This window comes from Echinops telfairi, unplaced genomic scaffold, assembly GCF_000313985.2.
Source record: "Echinops telfairi isolate 266 unplaced genomic scaffold, ASM31398v2 ScPeMD7_7400;HRSCAF=8409, whole genome shotgun sequence".
NCBI lineage: Eukaryota > Metazoa > Chordata > Mammalia > Afrosoricida > Tenrecidae > Echinops > Echinops telfairi.
This window is the reverse complement of record NW_022111300.1, coordinates 26,620,972-26,637,031: the sequence shown is the minus strand read 5'-3', so window position 1 is coordinate 26,637,031 and position 16,060 is coordinate 26,620,972. Positions and strand designations below refer to the sequence as shown.

The window sequence follows — 16,060 nt, the reverse complement described above, 5'->3', positions numbered from 1 at the left end:
AGTTACATAATCTGTCAATTTGTGAATGGGTGGCGTCTAGTCTGTCAATCAGATCCTAGCCAATGAAGCCTCTCTGTGGGCATGGTCTTCTCCTGAGGATTCTAGGAATTCTGGTTTTCTCCCTGGAGGTGGGACACAGAATCTCCTTGGGAGATATTCATGTTGACAAGCCATATGGAGCTATGCTGATGGAGCCAGAGTTCTGGAGCTGGAGGAGCCATGTGGGTCCACCCTACCGATGAGCTGCTTCCACAACCATTGGATCCACACGCTTTTCCACCTACTATTCTGTGATCTTCCTGCATTCAGCATCATTGCCTGTGTAATGTGAATCTGACAAGGAATTTATAGACTGGTATTGGGCACATGGGCTAATATCAGATTGAGGAACTTGATGTGGACTGGGCTGGGATGTTTTCTTAATGTCCACTTACTCTTCGATACAAAGTTCTGACACACTCCTATGTGTGTCTCTGGGTTTGTTTCTCTAGTCAACCCAAACCAACAAACTATATTAATCAAGCTCAATAATGTATGAGAAGGCATGAATGTAGTAACCAAAAAGAAAACACAGGAGACAAATAAAAATAATTAATTTATTTATTTATAAATGCATAAAGAAAGTAATAATCATAAGGAATAAACTTGCCAAAAAAGAATTTTATATTTAATGCAAATATCACTTAAGAAAGAAGATGTTCAGATCATTGATGTTTTTACTGATTATTTTGGTCTGCTTTTTAAAAAAACATTCTTTGTTGCAAAGAGGGTATTAAAGCTTCTACTATGATTGCTACATTATGTTTTCCTTTTAATCTGTTAATTTTTGACTAATATATTTTGAAGCACTGTTATCTGGTCCATACACACTTATTATTATTATAACATTTTTTCTAATGATTTATACTTTATAATTATAGATTATCCCATTTTATCTCTGATACTATTCTTTGTCTTAAAGTTTGATTATTGAATCTCAGAGGAGACTTCTCCCATTAAAAATTACAGTATCAGAAACCCACAGGGGTTCCAATCTGTCTTCTAGGTTCATCATCATTTGGAATCAACTAGTTGACAGTAGAGTATATGACTTCCTACGGTTATTGTTTCCTTTACAGGTCTATCCATTATTTGTCTGCAAATTGCATCGGGAGAGTGTATCCAGTTTCAGACCCGCAGAGTGACACAACGCCTTGACCTTGGGGTTTACTCCAGTCTCTATTCAATGAGCAAATATTTACATACTTTGCCAAGTATTTCAGTCTCTATTCAATGGGAATACTCAGTTTACTCTCACTAAATAAACACTTAAAACAACAAAATGCATGAAAATTGATTGGACACCTACAGAATGCATTTTACATTCCACCCCCAGGCCTCCAGCCACTAGAGGAGAGTGCAAACGCAGTCCCCCACTACCACACATTATGCAGTCGAATTTCCCACATTTGGGGAAATCACAGGTGTCAGCACATCCAGAGCACAATGGATAAGTCTCATCCTGGGAAAACCACCTTTGTAATCTTGGTATCTCCCTTGCCAGGTAAGTACAATGCATTTTACATTTGAAGATGAATATAAGTGCCCTTGAAAGCTGGCAGTATTAAAAAAGTAATGAATTAATAAATACCCTTGTTAGTTAACAAACTGTAGAAAGATGTAAAATTACAAAATTTCCACTTATTGCTTTTATTTTCATTCATATGTATATATATCCTTTGATATAGATAAGTGAAAAAGTATTGCTACAAACTAATAGGAACAAAAATTAAACAATCCTTTATTTGGTTAATTTATTTAATTAGCCCAAAATATGAAAATGTGAAGCTATTATATGTGAACAAAACCTTCACCTAGGGCTGTATACATCTGATGGTCATGTTTCCATCTCTCTTGAATCCTTTCCTAAAGAACTCTGTGCTCTTCAATGTACACCATGTCCAAATGGCAGTTTTAACATGCTTGATGGGATAAAATTAAGTACCTTGAAAATGTTCTTGGTGTTTGAGAAACAAAAAGAAATCAGACTGGGCAAGATGAGGGCTGCAGGGTGGATGGACCAGGTTTCCCAATGAAATTCTCCCAGAAAAGTGCTTGCTACACTCAAAGAAAGAGCAGACATATTACTGAGTTGGAAAAACATTTGTTGGCACAACTTTCTCATCAATACGGTTCTCAGATTTCTTAAAATTTTTGCTTAATAAGCCTCTGATTGGTCTGTGTCCTTTGAGAAAATCTGTCAAGAATACCTCTTTATACTCCCAGCCCATCAATATACCGCAATAAAACAGAACAGAACAATCGCCATAAACTGATCTCTCTGCCTTGTATTTCACTGGACCAGTAGATCCCCTCAGCTGCCACTATTTTGAATGCATATTTTTTAAAAGGCATCTTCACAAGTCTGAGCGAATGTATCTTCAGTAAGCCACTGGTCGCAGAAAAATGTTTAAACATGTTTTCTTTGGAATAAATATGGGTTTTCTTAAACTGAAACTGTGGTAGCAATACTTTTTAAATCACATATACATGTGTGTGTATACACTAACATATATATTATATATATATGTATTTCATAAATGTATTACTTAGTAGGTATGCATTTCTAAGTATGTGTAGCTATACATTCCTACTACTTCTTTTATCTCCAGAGTTTTCCTCGAGTCCAAAAACCAAAGTATGGATACACAGATCTCAATTAATGTATCTAAAATGATTCTTTCCATCACTTAACAGTATTACTCTATAAATCTCAAACTATCACTATTCCTTATTGCATCATTTCTTAAGTTAAATTAAATTATTTAATGACCCATAAATATGCCATGCATAATACTGATTTCATGGCCTATATTATGTAGTCTACCTCCATCTGGTAGTCATTCTCTTCTTCAGGCCTGTTCAAATGGAAGCTACTATTTAAAGCACAGGTTAAGGTCTATCACATCCCTGGTATCCTACTAGTTTTGTTTTCATTTATATTTCTTTAATCTAAAGTCTTATATCAGCTAGATTTTATAGCATACCATTTAACCAGTGCCACCATCCCCTTTAACATTTTTTATGGCATAGATTTCATTTATATATATATATATTTATTAAAAGATCATTTTATTGGTGGCTTCTACAGCTTTCATAAGAATCCATACATCAATCATATCCAGCATGTTTGTACATGTTGCCATCATTATTTTCTAAACATTTAATTTCTATTGAGCCCTTGATATCAGCTCCCCTTTTTTCCCTCCCTGCCCCCCCCCGTGACCCCTTGATAAATTATAAAAGATTATTATTTTCATATCTTACAAAAATTGCTGTCTCCCTTCCCCCATGGTTTCTGTTGTTCGTGCCCCTGGGGTGGGGGTGGGGGTGGGGCAGCAGTATGGTTATGTGTCTATCCTTGCAATCAGTTCCCGTTTCCTCCCCTCCTTTCCCCACCTTCCCCCTACTATCCTGGTATCACTACTTCCATTCCTGTTCCTGGATTCCATGTTTTGTGAGCTCTTATCTCTTATCCATACCTGTACACTTGCTCTGATCTAGCCTGCAGTGGAAGGCTGGACTTGGGTCATGATTTATAGGAGGTCAGGAAGCCTCAAGGAGCCGAGGAATATTGTGTGCTTCACTGGTACTACACTGCGCCCCGGTTGAATCACCCCTTCCTTGTGACCTTTCCGTGATGGGATGTACCATTGTCTACAGATGGGTTTGGGGTCTCTGTTCTGACCCCTCTTTGTTCTCAGCAATATGGTTTTCTTGTTTGTTTGTTTGGAGTCTTCTGATGCCTGCCACCTGATCCCGTCAACACCTCATGATTGCACAGGCTGGTGTGTTTCTTCTATGTAGGCTTGTTGCTTCTCTGCTAGATGGCTGCTTGTTTAACTTAAAACCTTTAAGACCCCAGACAATATACATTTTGATAGCTGGGCACCATCAGCTTTCTTCACCACATTTGCTTATGCACCCATTTTGTCTCCAGCAATGGTGGCAGGAGGGGGAGAATCACAGAATGCTACATTGTTAGAACAAATGTTCTTGCATTGAGGGAGGGCATTAGCAGAGACCTGAAGTCCATTCACTACCTCAGTGTATTGCCATATAAATATGTGTACATAGGCCAAGACCTATATTTTTATTAATTAATTCATTTACACATATAGACTCCTATACTTATATTTCTATCCATAGCTGTGCTTCCAAGATCTTTCATGTTTCCTTTTATCTTCCTCTTACCCCACCATCATGCTTGCTCTTTTTCTGGCTGTTAGTAATTTTCTCAACTATATTGCTGTTGCTCCAACACTGCCCCCCACCCCCCGGATCTCTATGTCCTCCTCATTGTTGATTTAATTCCCTAGTTATTCCCATGTCTATGGCATTGTTGGCTCACTGGTCCCTTCTCCTGTTTCCTTCTCTCCTTAAGTCACTCCAGAACCATTAGTCCCATTGCTTTCTCCTCGAGCTTGCTTTCCTATCTTATATAAGTAGGCAAACCAACAACAACGGAGACCAAACAAAAAACAAAATTTTGAATAAAAATAGAAAAGAAAAAAAACCTAGCAAACAAAATATCATACATAATCCCAGGTCTGTCCTCTGACCTTTATGAGTCTCTCCCCACGGGTCCTGAGGGAATTCCAGGAGCTGCCCTCCTAGCCTAAATTTGTTTTAGAAGTTGATCTCTACAAATGTCAACATAAATTTCAAAGTCTTATGTTATATTTTCTACCTGTTATATTTTACTTCTTTGAATATCCAATTTCATTCCTGGTGCCAATGAATTCTGCTCACATTGTTGCCTTTAAGGAAATACTCAGAGGCTCATTGAAGAAAAAAGAAGTAAATGATATTTTTGATCGCTTGCATTCCCATCGTTTGATGTCTACAATTTCTAGAGAAATTACATTTATTTATCCTTCTCTTATGATAGTCCAATTTTCAGCTATTGATCGCCTATCATATTTTTCATTGTCATTGTTCACTTGGAATATTTTAAGCCTTAATTGAACTTCATAATTTTGAGCCTTTATTGAATTTCATAATTTTGCATATTTTTGCATATCAATTCTTTTTCTCTAACAAAATTAAAGTCAAACAAAGAATCAAAGCCTGCATTTTATGCCTTTAATGATGGCCTGTAACAAGTAGCATGGTTTTTGCAGGGAAGAATACACTCAGCATGACATTCAATGATGATACAGATGGACCTACCCAATAAACCATGGTGAGAATTATGTTTTATGATACATGAGGAGGCATGCAGTTGGAATTGACTTCACAGCAACAAATGTGGTTTGCCTTTTGAGGAGGCATTGCATGTTTTATGTTAATAATACAAGTTGACATTACTATCTCTTGCAATCTTCTCTTGCATGAGGTCACAGAAAAGAAAACACATAATTTCTTGCTAGGCATAAGTTTATCATGCAATCATGAAATAAGTAGTCAAATGTGTAACAATCTCAGAGGGATTTTTATTTTTCAATATCTGCTCAAGCATACTGCCATAAAGAGAAATAGGGAGATCAGGCCTAGAGAAAACTTTTGCTTTCTGAGTCATAACATTAGGCCTCTCTGGCCATGGAAGCTGTCTTTGTAGCCCTATAGATGATGACTTATATGTGCCAGGAGTATGTGCCTTAGAGACAGTTCTGACCTGAAGTCCCTGCTGAAGAGGAACTGTAGCTTGCTAGCATCGTCACGGTGCATGCATTTTTTCTGTGCCTTTTCAAATATCAAGATGATTTGTCAGTGTGTTGCCTGGATTGTGTGTCAGAAGGCACCTCATTACTGGTCGGCTTGGAGATGAGAAGGAAGTGAGGGAGGCTGACACGGTTTGCATTAATTACATAGCTATCTGTTGTTCTTGTAATCATTCAAGCATATAATAACTTAAGTAGCATTTCAGTGAGCTAGAAGCTTCTGTCTCTTGTAATGTTTTAGTGAGAAGACTCCCTATTACAGTACAGTCAATTCTCCTGTGTACAATCTTAACAAAGAGCCATCAGTGGCCACAGAACCTTATATTCTTCTACCATCTGATGCCTCTATGATATTTTCAGTTGGCATATACAACAAGAAAGGAAGTCACTGATTGTGCCTTTGCTTAATACATCTGATCATTTTATTTTCAGATATTACATGATTTTTTCTTTTTTTCCCCAAAGAGAAATTCAATTTAACAACATGATGAAGTAGGTATGGCAAATAGGAACAACCAAGCTACTAAGGCCTATTAATAAAAGTCTTCCAAACTAATAAACAGTTCTTTCATAGAAGGTATGGAGTAGTTGCTCAAAAATTACTAGTTTACCAACATTTAAATATTGAAAATGTTACCCTTTTTGACTCAGAAAAATATTGAGGCAAAAATACAGAGAACTTTGCAACAATTACTGCATAGCATGTTATTTCTAATAACAATAAAATCAATGCATTTGGTCAATTTGGAAACAAAATGCTTTACATTTTGGAAATTATCATTTAGTTTCTTGCATTAAGATGATAGCCTAAGTCATTATTTGGAGAGAGATGTAAGAGACTTATAACTTTGAAAATGAGAAGGATTAAGGAAGGAAGGCTCCAATGAGAGTCTCCCTGCATGTAGTACTATGACTACGTGGCATTTGTACTTTACCATTGTACCAGATGATCTAAAAGGGTTTATCAGATAAAAGTTAATAATGATTAAGCAACTCATCTAACCATCTATTCTCTAAGACTAAAACTGAGCTGCAGTTTCTCTATTATCTATATTTAAATGACTTTTATTACAGTATTTCTGCCACTTGTTTATCAGTTTGTCATGCTAAGGTAGTTTGCACACTGCTGTGATGCTGGAAGCTATGCCTCTAGTGTTTCAAATACCAACAGGGCCATCAGAGGTGAATGGGTTTCAGCAGAGCTTTCAGACTAATAATGAATATAACCACAGCACTGTCAGATAGGGAAAACATGAATTTCAGCAGAAAATTGTCCTATGTAGTGTTGGAAGATGAGCTCCTCAAGTGGGAAGGCACCCAAAATGTGATGGAGGAAGAGCTGTCCTCTCAAAGTCGAGTCAATCATAAGGATGTGATGGGGCATGACTCAGAATGAGAAGAAACAACTAGGCCATTTATTCATAATCATAATTTTGAATGTACAAATTATGAACATAGGAAAACTGGAATTTCTTAAGAACGAAATGAACTGCAGAAAGACAATGTCCAGTGAAGTGGAATGGACTGGCATCTGCTGTGCTGCATCAGACAGTCGTATGATTTTACAGCCTGAGAAAGACACAGTCAAGAGGAAGAGGAACATGTTAACTGTCGCCAAGGACATTTCAAGATCTTTTGTGAGGTGCAATACACTCGGCAGGGTGATATCTATAGAAATAGAAGGAAATCTAGTTAATACAACTGTTATTCAAATATATACATCACTCCTAAAGCTACTGGTGCAGAAATTGGATAATTTTACTAAATTCCTCAGTATGATATTGACCAAACATGTAGTTAAGATGCATAGATAATTATTGGTCTTTGGAATATGAAAGTTTTAAATGAAAGGACAGAATAGTAGTTGAAAAATAGGGCATTGGTGAAAGAGAAAAAAGCTGGAGATCACATGACAGAATTTTGCAAGACCATTAATTTGTTCATCACAAATACCTTTTTTCCTCAGCAATAGTGACTACATAGGTAGGGGATTCTTTGGATGGAATATGCAGAAATCAAATTGATTACATCTGTGAGAAGAGTCAATGAAGAAGTTCAGTATCAGCAGCTAAAGCAAGGCTGATGGCAGAATTGACTATTAATTGTTTACTTTTAAGATGCGATTGAAGCTGGAAAGAATTAAAGCGAGTTCTCTAGAGCCAAAATAAAACCTTGAATATGCCACTCCTGAATTTTGTGAACATCTCTAGAACAGATTTTACTCAATGAATACTAATGGCAGAAGAACTGATGAGCTGTAGAATGAAATAAAAAATGTCATACATGAAGAAAGCCAAAGGTCATTAAAATGAAAGACAAAAGCAAAATGGATATCAGAACGGATTTTGACAGTTGCTCTTAATTATAGTGTAATTAAGGCAAGTGAAATAAATGATGAAGTCAAAGAGCTGAACAGAGTATTTCAAAAGGCAACTCAAAAAGACAAAGCAAAGTATTATAATAAATTGTGCAAGCCTTGAGTAACAATATTGAATGATTTATAGGCAAAATATTGAATGTTGCAAGAGGATGGAAGGAATACACAAGTTCACTGTATCAAAAATAACTAGTAGGCATGCTACCATTTCAAGAGGTAGCTTAAGATGAAGAACAAAGTCCAAGTTGAACTGAAGGCATTAGCAAAAGGAAAATATTCCCCAGGAACTGACATAATAGCAACTGAAACATCTCAGTAAGCTGATAAAGCACTGGACACATTACAATCACTTATACCATGAATTAGAAGACAGTTCCCTGGCGAATTAACAGTAAGAGATCTATGTTTGTTCTCATTCCAAAGAAAGGCAATGCAACAATGTGCAAATTAAGGAACAAATTATCACTAAGGAACAAATAAATTATCAAATTACAATTAAGGAACAAATAAAATTGTGCTGAAGATCATTCAACAACAATTGCAGCCATTCCTCCACAGAGAGCTGCCAGAAATCCAGGCCAGACTCAGAAGAAGACATGGGATAGCATTGCTAATGTCAGATGGATCTTGGCTCAAAGAAGAGAATATCAGAGAATATGTACTTATGTTTTATTGTTTATGTAATGGCAATTGACTGTGTGGATCATAATAAACTATGCAAAGCTTTCAGAAGAATGAGAATTCCAAAACATTTTATTGTGTTCATGGGAAACTTGTACATGGACCCAGAAACAGCTGTGTGAGCCGAACAAAGGAAACTACATGTTTTTAAAAAATTTAAGTGTGTGTGTGTCACATATTTATTCAATCTCTATTCTGATAAAATAAGCAGAGAATATGGAATACATGAAACAATGCAACATCAAGATTTGGGGGAATCTTATAAATATTAAAATATTCTGCAAGATGCTGATAACCTTGTTTGTTGAAAATGAGGAAGACAAAGAATTTCTTGATGGAGATCAAGGAATTCAGCCTTCAATATGGACTGTAACTTAATGTATAAAACAGAAATCCTCACAACTGTACCAAAATAGAGCACCATGATAAGTCGAGAAGAGCTTAAAATTGTCAAGGATTTCATCTTTCTTGGATCTACAATCAATGGTCATGTAAGCAGTCATCCAGGGACCAAATGACCCATTGCATTTGGAAAATCTGCTGCACTACATCTCTTTAAAGTGTTGAATAGCAAGACTGTTAGTCTGAGAACTAAGGTGTGTTTGATCCAAGCCATGGTATTTTCAACTATCTCAGATGCTGTGGGAATTAGACAATGACTAAGGAAGGAAGGAGAAGTGATGGATTTGCATTGTAGTGCTGATGGAAAGTACTATGTGCATAGGGGCCATATCTGACCTCCTCTGGCTTCTCTATTGGCATGAGGTAGAGCTCAGACATACCTTCTTACTCCATCCATCTTTACCTATTCTGATACCTGCCATTGATCTCAAATTACAGTACATCTACTTTGGGCTTGATAAGTTTTTCCAATGTCAACATAGATTTCAGAGAAAATATTCAAAATTAAGGACCTTTATTATGGACATTAGTAGGTCAGGGTCAGCAAATAGTTAGGATACTGTCATTGGTCCACAACCAAAATGTTCTCTGGTCCTCAGCTACTCAGCCATTTGATCCCTTGGCCTTTTCTGGCTAGGAAGCCATTGCTTATTACTCTATCTCACAGTTCCTTAGTCTAGTGCCAGAAGAGGAGAAACTGAAAACACACTACCATCAAGTCAATGTCAACTCACATCTACCCTATATGACAGGGTAGGACTGTCACTGTGGGATTCAGAGATGGTAACTCTTTATGGCAGTAGAAACATCTGGTTTCTCCCAGAGAGTCACTGGTGGTTACAAACTGCTGACTTTGTGATTAGCAGCCCAACTCGTATAGTTATCCATATTCTCAAGGCTGCTCCTTTGAACCTCTGAGCCATACTCTCTAGTGTCTCTGGTTTAATCAGCCTCTACCACCTCAGACAGCAACCGTGGACTCACTCTAAGAAAGTGATCTTCAAGAGGTCCCCAAACAAACAGACACAAATGTGGCTTTGTTCTCATCCTTTACTAAGTTTGGGACATAGTCCCACCTTAATTTTATAGTAGATAACTCCCTAAGAAATAAATTTATTGCTACAGACATAGAGTCCTGAATTATATAAGAAAATATGGCTAGAAAGACAATATCAATTGATTATATCTCACCATAGACTGACAAACCAAATCAAAACAAAACAAAAATAACCACCTTACTGCCATCGAATCAAGGCCGACTCATACGGAGCCACTGTGGGTTTCTGATAACATAACAGTTTACAAACTAGAAAACCCAGTCTTTCTCCCATGGAAAATCTGGTGGTTTCAAACTGCCAACCTTGAGGACTACAGCCCAACAGGTAAGTACTACACCACCAGGGCTCCTCAAAATGGAGTCAGGGGGGAGTGAATTCAGTACCAGGCATGACAAGTGACTAAATACCATAGCAAGGGGTGCTGGTGGTAGGGAGTGGAAGTGAGGGATAAGGTGGGGTTTCAATAGTGAGGAAAAATTTAAATGGAGATAGAGAAAATCTATTCAGACTGAGATATGCCAGGAAAGCTGCATGAATCAAGAAATATTTATTAAGGGTCTACTATACGGGACAAACTGTGATGAGAACCATGAGGATGAAAGATAAGCATAGCTCAAATTGCAGCCCAACTTTTGGAAGAGAAAATGCTAATTTAACTATTGCATTTATGTCCCCCAATGTATCCCCCAAATATATGAGGCAGCTTATAAGCTAATGTGATCAAATAAAACAAATGAAGAAATGAAGACTTCTGGGGGCAGAAGGAGCTAATTTAAAAATATTTAAACCCTCCAGAGCCAGAAGGAAGGATATATGAAAAGCGTGGAGGAGTTGGAATCAACACTTCCAAGTCTGGATGTTTTATGAACATTTAATTGAATTATTCTCATATGGTTATGTTGGGGCACATTTGTCAAGATTTCAGCAATTACTGGGTTTTGTGAGCCCAGCCAGTTACACTGTGTAAAAACTGGCTGTCCCTGGTCCTGAACATAGCAGAATATTAGAAAATGGAAGCATCCCATTCAATCGTGTTGTCATAATTTAAAAAACGCAACCTGCTTTAACATTAGGGAGGTTTTTGCCATAGTAATGATACTGATGATGCTTTATCTCTTATTTGCCAAATGGATCTTCAGCATTAGAATTCCTTGAGTATTGTTGGAAATAAAAATCTAAGGTCCAAGCAAAACTAAGGATACTAAAACCTGAATTTTAATAAAACCCCCAGGTGATTTACAAAATTATCTAGTGATAGCACTCCTTTAACTAAGACTTCATTCTTTCCGCAGAGGATGGGGTAGAAGTGAGATTTGAACATTTCAACGGAAGAGTGTTTGATGTTTGTTTTAAACATCTGGGTTGCCATTTTGGTTCTCGTGTCTGTAGAGAGGTGCTTTTTAGTTTCTATACCACCATCTGATCAACTACTTGAGGCAGATTCCCAAATCCAAGCACAATTATAATTGATCAGCTTTGCCTGGCCTGGATATTATCTTATTACTGACGGTATTATTCTTCAGAATGTTCTTTTTGATGATGATTTTTTTTTTGATGCCATCCCTTGCCAATTTGTCATTATTGCCATAATAAATCCTGATACTCTGATTCAAAATGACCAATACCAGTTCATTTCAGCTCACGGTTGTCTTGGAGATTGATATTTATATTTTCCAATTCATTTTTGAAGATTTACAATTTTGCAATATTCATGCTTCATACGTTGAAATCATTAATGGATATTTCATCCACTTCTTCTCACTTTGAGTCATATCATATCACAATGAAGTGTCAGAAAGCTTTGATCTATCCAAATTACAGAGATCAACTTTCCTAAAAGGAAGTAGATCTTCCCCATTATTACTTGTGATGCCTTCCCACAGGAGGGGCTCATTTTTGACAGTCTTTCAAGGTTCCACTTTTATTGATGAGATTTTAATAGGCTATTCTTTCAGATGTGACCCACCTCTTCCTTCTCCTTAGTTTATATCGTATAAAAGCTCACTTAAACCAGTCCAGCATGCTTGATCCTGCTGGTATTTGAAATATAGGTGGCAAAGTTTCCACCATTAAACCTACATGAAGCAACAGTATGAAAACATGACAGATTAATGATGGATTATTTCTCAGTGCTGACATTATGTCCATAAGACTAGAAGGAAGAAGATTTAACAGGACTATTGTTTAAATTTGCACATCAACTACAAAAGCCAAAGATGAAAAAAACCCATGATTTCTACCAAATTCTTCAGTATGAAATTAAGCACCCATGAAGTAAAGGTACATTGGTAATTACTGGTAATCGGGTTGTGAAAGGTAAAGACAAAAAGTAGTGTCAACCATGAAATCCAGTGCTTTGCTTGTAGAAAGGGTGCTGGGGATGGCATAATAGGAATTCGCAACACAAACTCCTTATTTATTGAAAATATCCCTTTTCAAAAACAAAAAAACAACAGGAAGAGATTCATATTTGTACTCATTACAGAGAAAGGTGAGCACACAAAAGGCAGAAATTATTGAACAATATCAATAATACCACGTGCTAGTGAAATTTTGCTGGAGAGCACTTAAGAATCATTGAAACATTGCATCGATAGGGAACTACCAGGAATTGAAGCCAGATTCAGAAGAGGACATGGAACAAGGGATATCATATCATAACTGACACCAGATAGGTCTTGGCTCAAAGTAGGGAATACCGAGAAAGTGTTTATTTATGCTTTATTGATTATGCAAAAGCATCAAACTCTGTGAATCATAACCAACTATGGAGGGCATTGAGAAAATAGATTTTACATAAGCATTTTATTGTTTTCATGTGGGGCCAGTACATGGTTCAAGACAGTCATTTGAATAAAGCAAGGGAGTACTACTACATCGTTAAATATAAGTAAAGGTGTGGCTCAGGTTGTATCCTCTTAGCAGACATATTCAATCTGTATGCTAGGCCAAATAATCAGAGATGTTGGAGTATATAAAGAAGAATGCAGCATCAAGATTGGAGGAAAGCTTATTAATGACCTTCCATATGCAATTGATGCAACCTTTCTTGCTGAAAGTGAAGGAGACTTGAAGTACTTGTTGATGAAAATGAAAGATTTCAGCCTTAGGTATGGACTGCAACCCACTGTACAGAAACCAAAATCCACCAAAATGGACCAATCCCTAACATCATGTGAAACAGAACAGATTTACATTGTCAAGGATTTCATCTGTCATGTATCCACTATTCATGCTCATGGAATCAGCAGTCAAGAGATCAAATAATGAATTGTTGAAAAGCACAAATGTTACATTAGTACTAAGGTGTGCTTAATTCGAGCCATGGTGTTTTAAATTGCCTCATATGCACATGAATCCTGGGCATTGAATAAAGAAGATTGGAAAAGAGACTATGCGTTTGAATTATGATGCTGGCAAAGAATATTGAAAGTATCATGGTCTCCCAAAAGAAGAAACAAATCTCTCTTGGAAGAAATAAAGCCAGGATGCTCCTTAGAAGCAGGGATGGTGTGCTTCATCTCACATACTTTGGCCATGTTGTCAGGAGAGACCAATCCCTGCAGAAGTACAGCATGCTTGTTAAAGTGTAGCAGGGAACAAGAGGAAGACACTTAATGAGATGAACTGACACAGTGGCTACAGTAATAGACTTAATCATGGCAATGATTGTGGGGATGGCACCAGCTTGGGGGATGGTCCTTAAGGTTGTACATCAGGTTGCTATGAGGTGAAGCTTACTAGACAGCACTTAACAACAGCAGCAGAGTACATGTGGACCTCGATGCAAGAAACAAATGGGGATCAACTCAGGAATATCTGTATACTGTCACTATTTATGTTGTTGAAAAAAGGTATTTAAAGTGAATAATTCTTCAGTTTGACAAAATTCTATCACCAAACCCATATTTCCCAAGCACTGCCCTTCTTTTTTGTTTTCACCTCCTTGCTTTGAAATTACCAATTATTATCAATGAATCTTGATTGTATGTTTGATCAATTTCTGACTCAATAAGTTGGTATTATTCTTTGATTTCTTCATCATTGGCTTTAACAGTGCATAAATTTGAATAATTGAATTAATTGTCTCTTCATTGCTATATAGGTATGTTATTATCACATAGCATTTTGCTTCAAGATAGATCTTAAACTGGTCCTTTTGATGAATGCGATGCCAGTACTTTTTCGTTCTCATTCCTTGTATAATAAGCCAGAGGATTTTCTCACTGAAATAGGCCAGGACTAGTCTCTTTCATCTCATGAATGCCTTAGTCCTTGATTTTTATGCATCCCAGTAAATTTATGATGATTTTCAAATTTCTTATATTCGCAGTTTATACATTCCACATTCTAGATAGCAGTGGGTATATTAGTAACTGTTTGTTGCCACTTTGAGCTGTGCCTCCTCAGCAAATATAAGTCACAAAAACTTTGTTCCAACCATTTGTTAAAGTTGACCCTCCTTTGATGATGCAGCCCCTTTTAGGGTCTTTTTCTTGGTGATTTCCAATCTGAGGAGCTTGTTGTCTTGTACAATTTCAAGCAATGTTATCTTGTTATCCATAAGGTTTTCAAGTGCCAATTCCTCAGAGTTGGAATGCTTATTCCTGCTTCCTAGAAGTTTTTTACTCTGGAAGGCTTACTAAAATCTGTTCATCATGCATGACTGTACAAGTTTTAAACATACTTACAGCATGGTTACCAGCATCACCAGAACATGTAAGTCCCTGCAGCATGAACAAAGAAAGAAAGACATGTGAGTGGAAAAGAGCACATGGAACTAGGGATGTAATTCCTAATACCCAATGGATCTTGACTGAAAGCAGAGAAGACTAGAAAAATGTTACCCATGTCTTATTGACTACCCCCAGGCATTTGACTGCATGAATTATAACAAACTCTTTATAACATTGTAAGAAATGGAATTCTAGAATACTTATTATGTTTTTAACTAAAGTCTCAGTGGTGTAGTGTTTAGCTGTTGGGAATGAATTGTGGGTACTTTGGAGACATTATCAGGAGGGACAACTGGAGCAAGGCATCATGCTCAGTGAAGTAGGGGGTCAGAGAGAAAATGGAAGATGGTCAGGGAGCTGGATTGACACACTGACCTCAATAATGAGTTTAAATATGGGGGAGATGGTGAGAGTAGTAAATATTGGGTAGTATTTTGTTCTATTATACATAGAGTCCCTTTGAATCAGAGTCCTCCTGATAGCATGGAACAAGCCCGGGCTGAGTGAGTAAACATAGCAACCTAGATAATTTACCTCATGTTTAAGTCCAATGTGAGATTGATATGTACAAAATGAAGTTGATCATTCTGTCCCAAGTTGTCTAATCCCCATGAATGAGTTGAGTAGTTGAGTGATCACAAAAATTTCCTCTCCATAAAGAGTCTAACTGAATTTTTATCCCAAAACCTCGTAAGAGGGAATGTTTGGGCTTAATTAGACGTATTGGCGATTACACCAAGCATTTGAAGAAGCAGTGGGCATCAGTTTTATCAAAATTTGTTATTACAATGTAGGTTCCTCACTGGCATAGTAGCACAGTAGTTAAAGCAGTGAGCTGTTACCTAAAGCGTGGGCAGTTTGAACCCCTCACTCAGTCTCTGTGAGCTATAGGTGCTCTCTGCTACGTGAAGAGCTGGAGAACCCCTATTGGCCAATTCTATACACTTCTGCAGAATCTAGAGGAATCAGCATGGACTCCACAGCTGGGGGGTGGGTTAACAAATTACAGGAGGAGGAAACATGGTCCAACTCATTTGAAACCAAACCCAAACCAGAAAATGCAATGCCACCAAGCTGACACCATCTCATAGTGACCCGAGAGGA

At 37.2% G+C, this 16,060-nt stretch overlaps 1 non-coding gene across 1 annotated transcript; it reads right to left on the bottom strand.

Annotated features, from left to right (window-relative positions):
• Positions 1–1,387: 1,387 nt before the first annotated feature.
• Positions 1,388–1,551, bottom strand: LOC115871720. Its single transcript, XR_004047441.1, has one exon. It is a non-coding gene; the product is annotated as a U1 spliceosomal RNA (small nuclear RNA).
• Between the last annotated feature and the right edge of the window lie 14,509 nt (positions 1,552–16,060).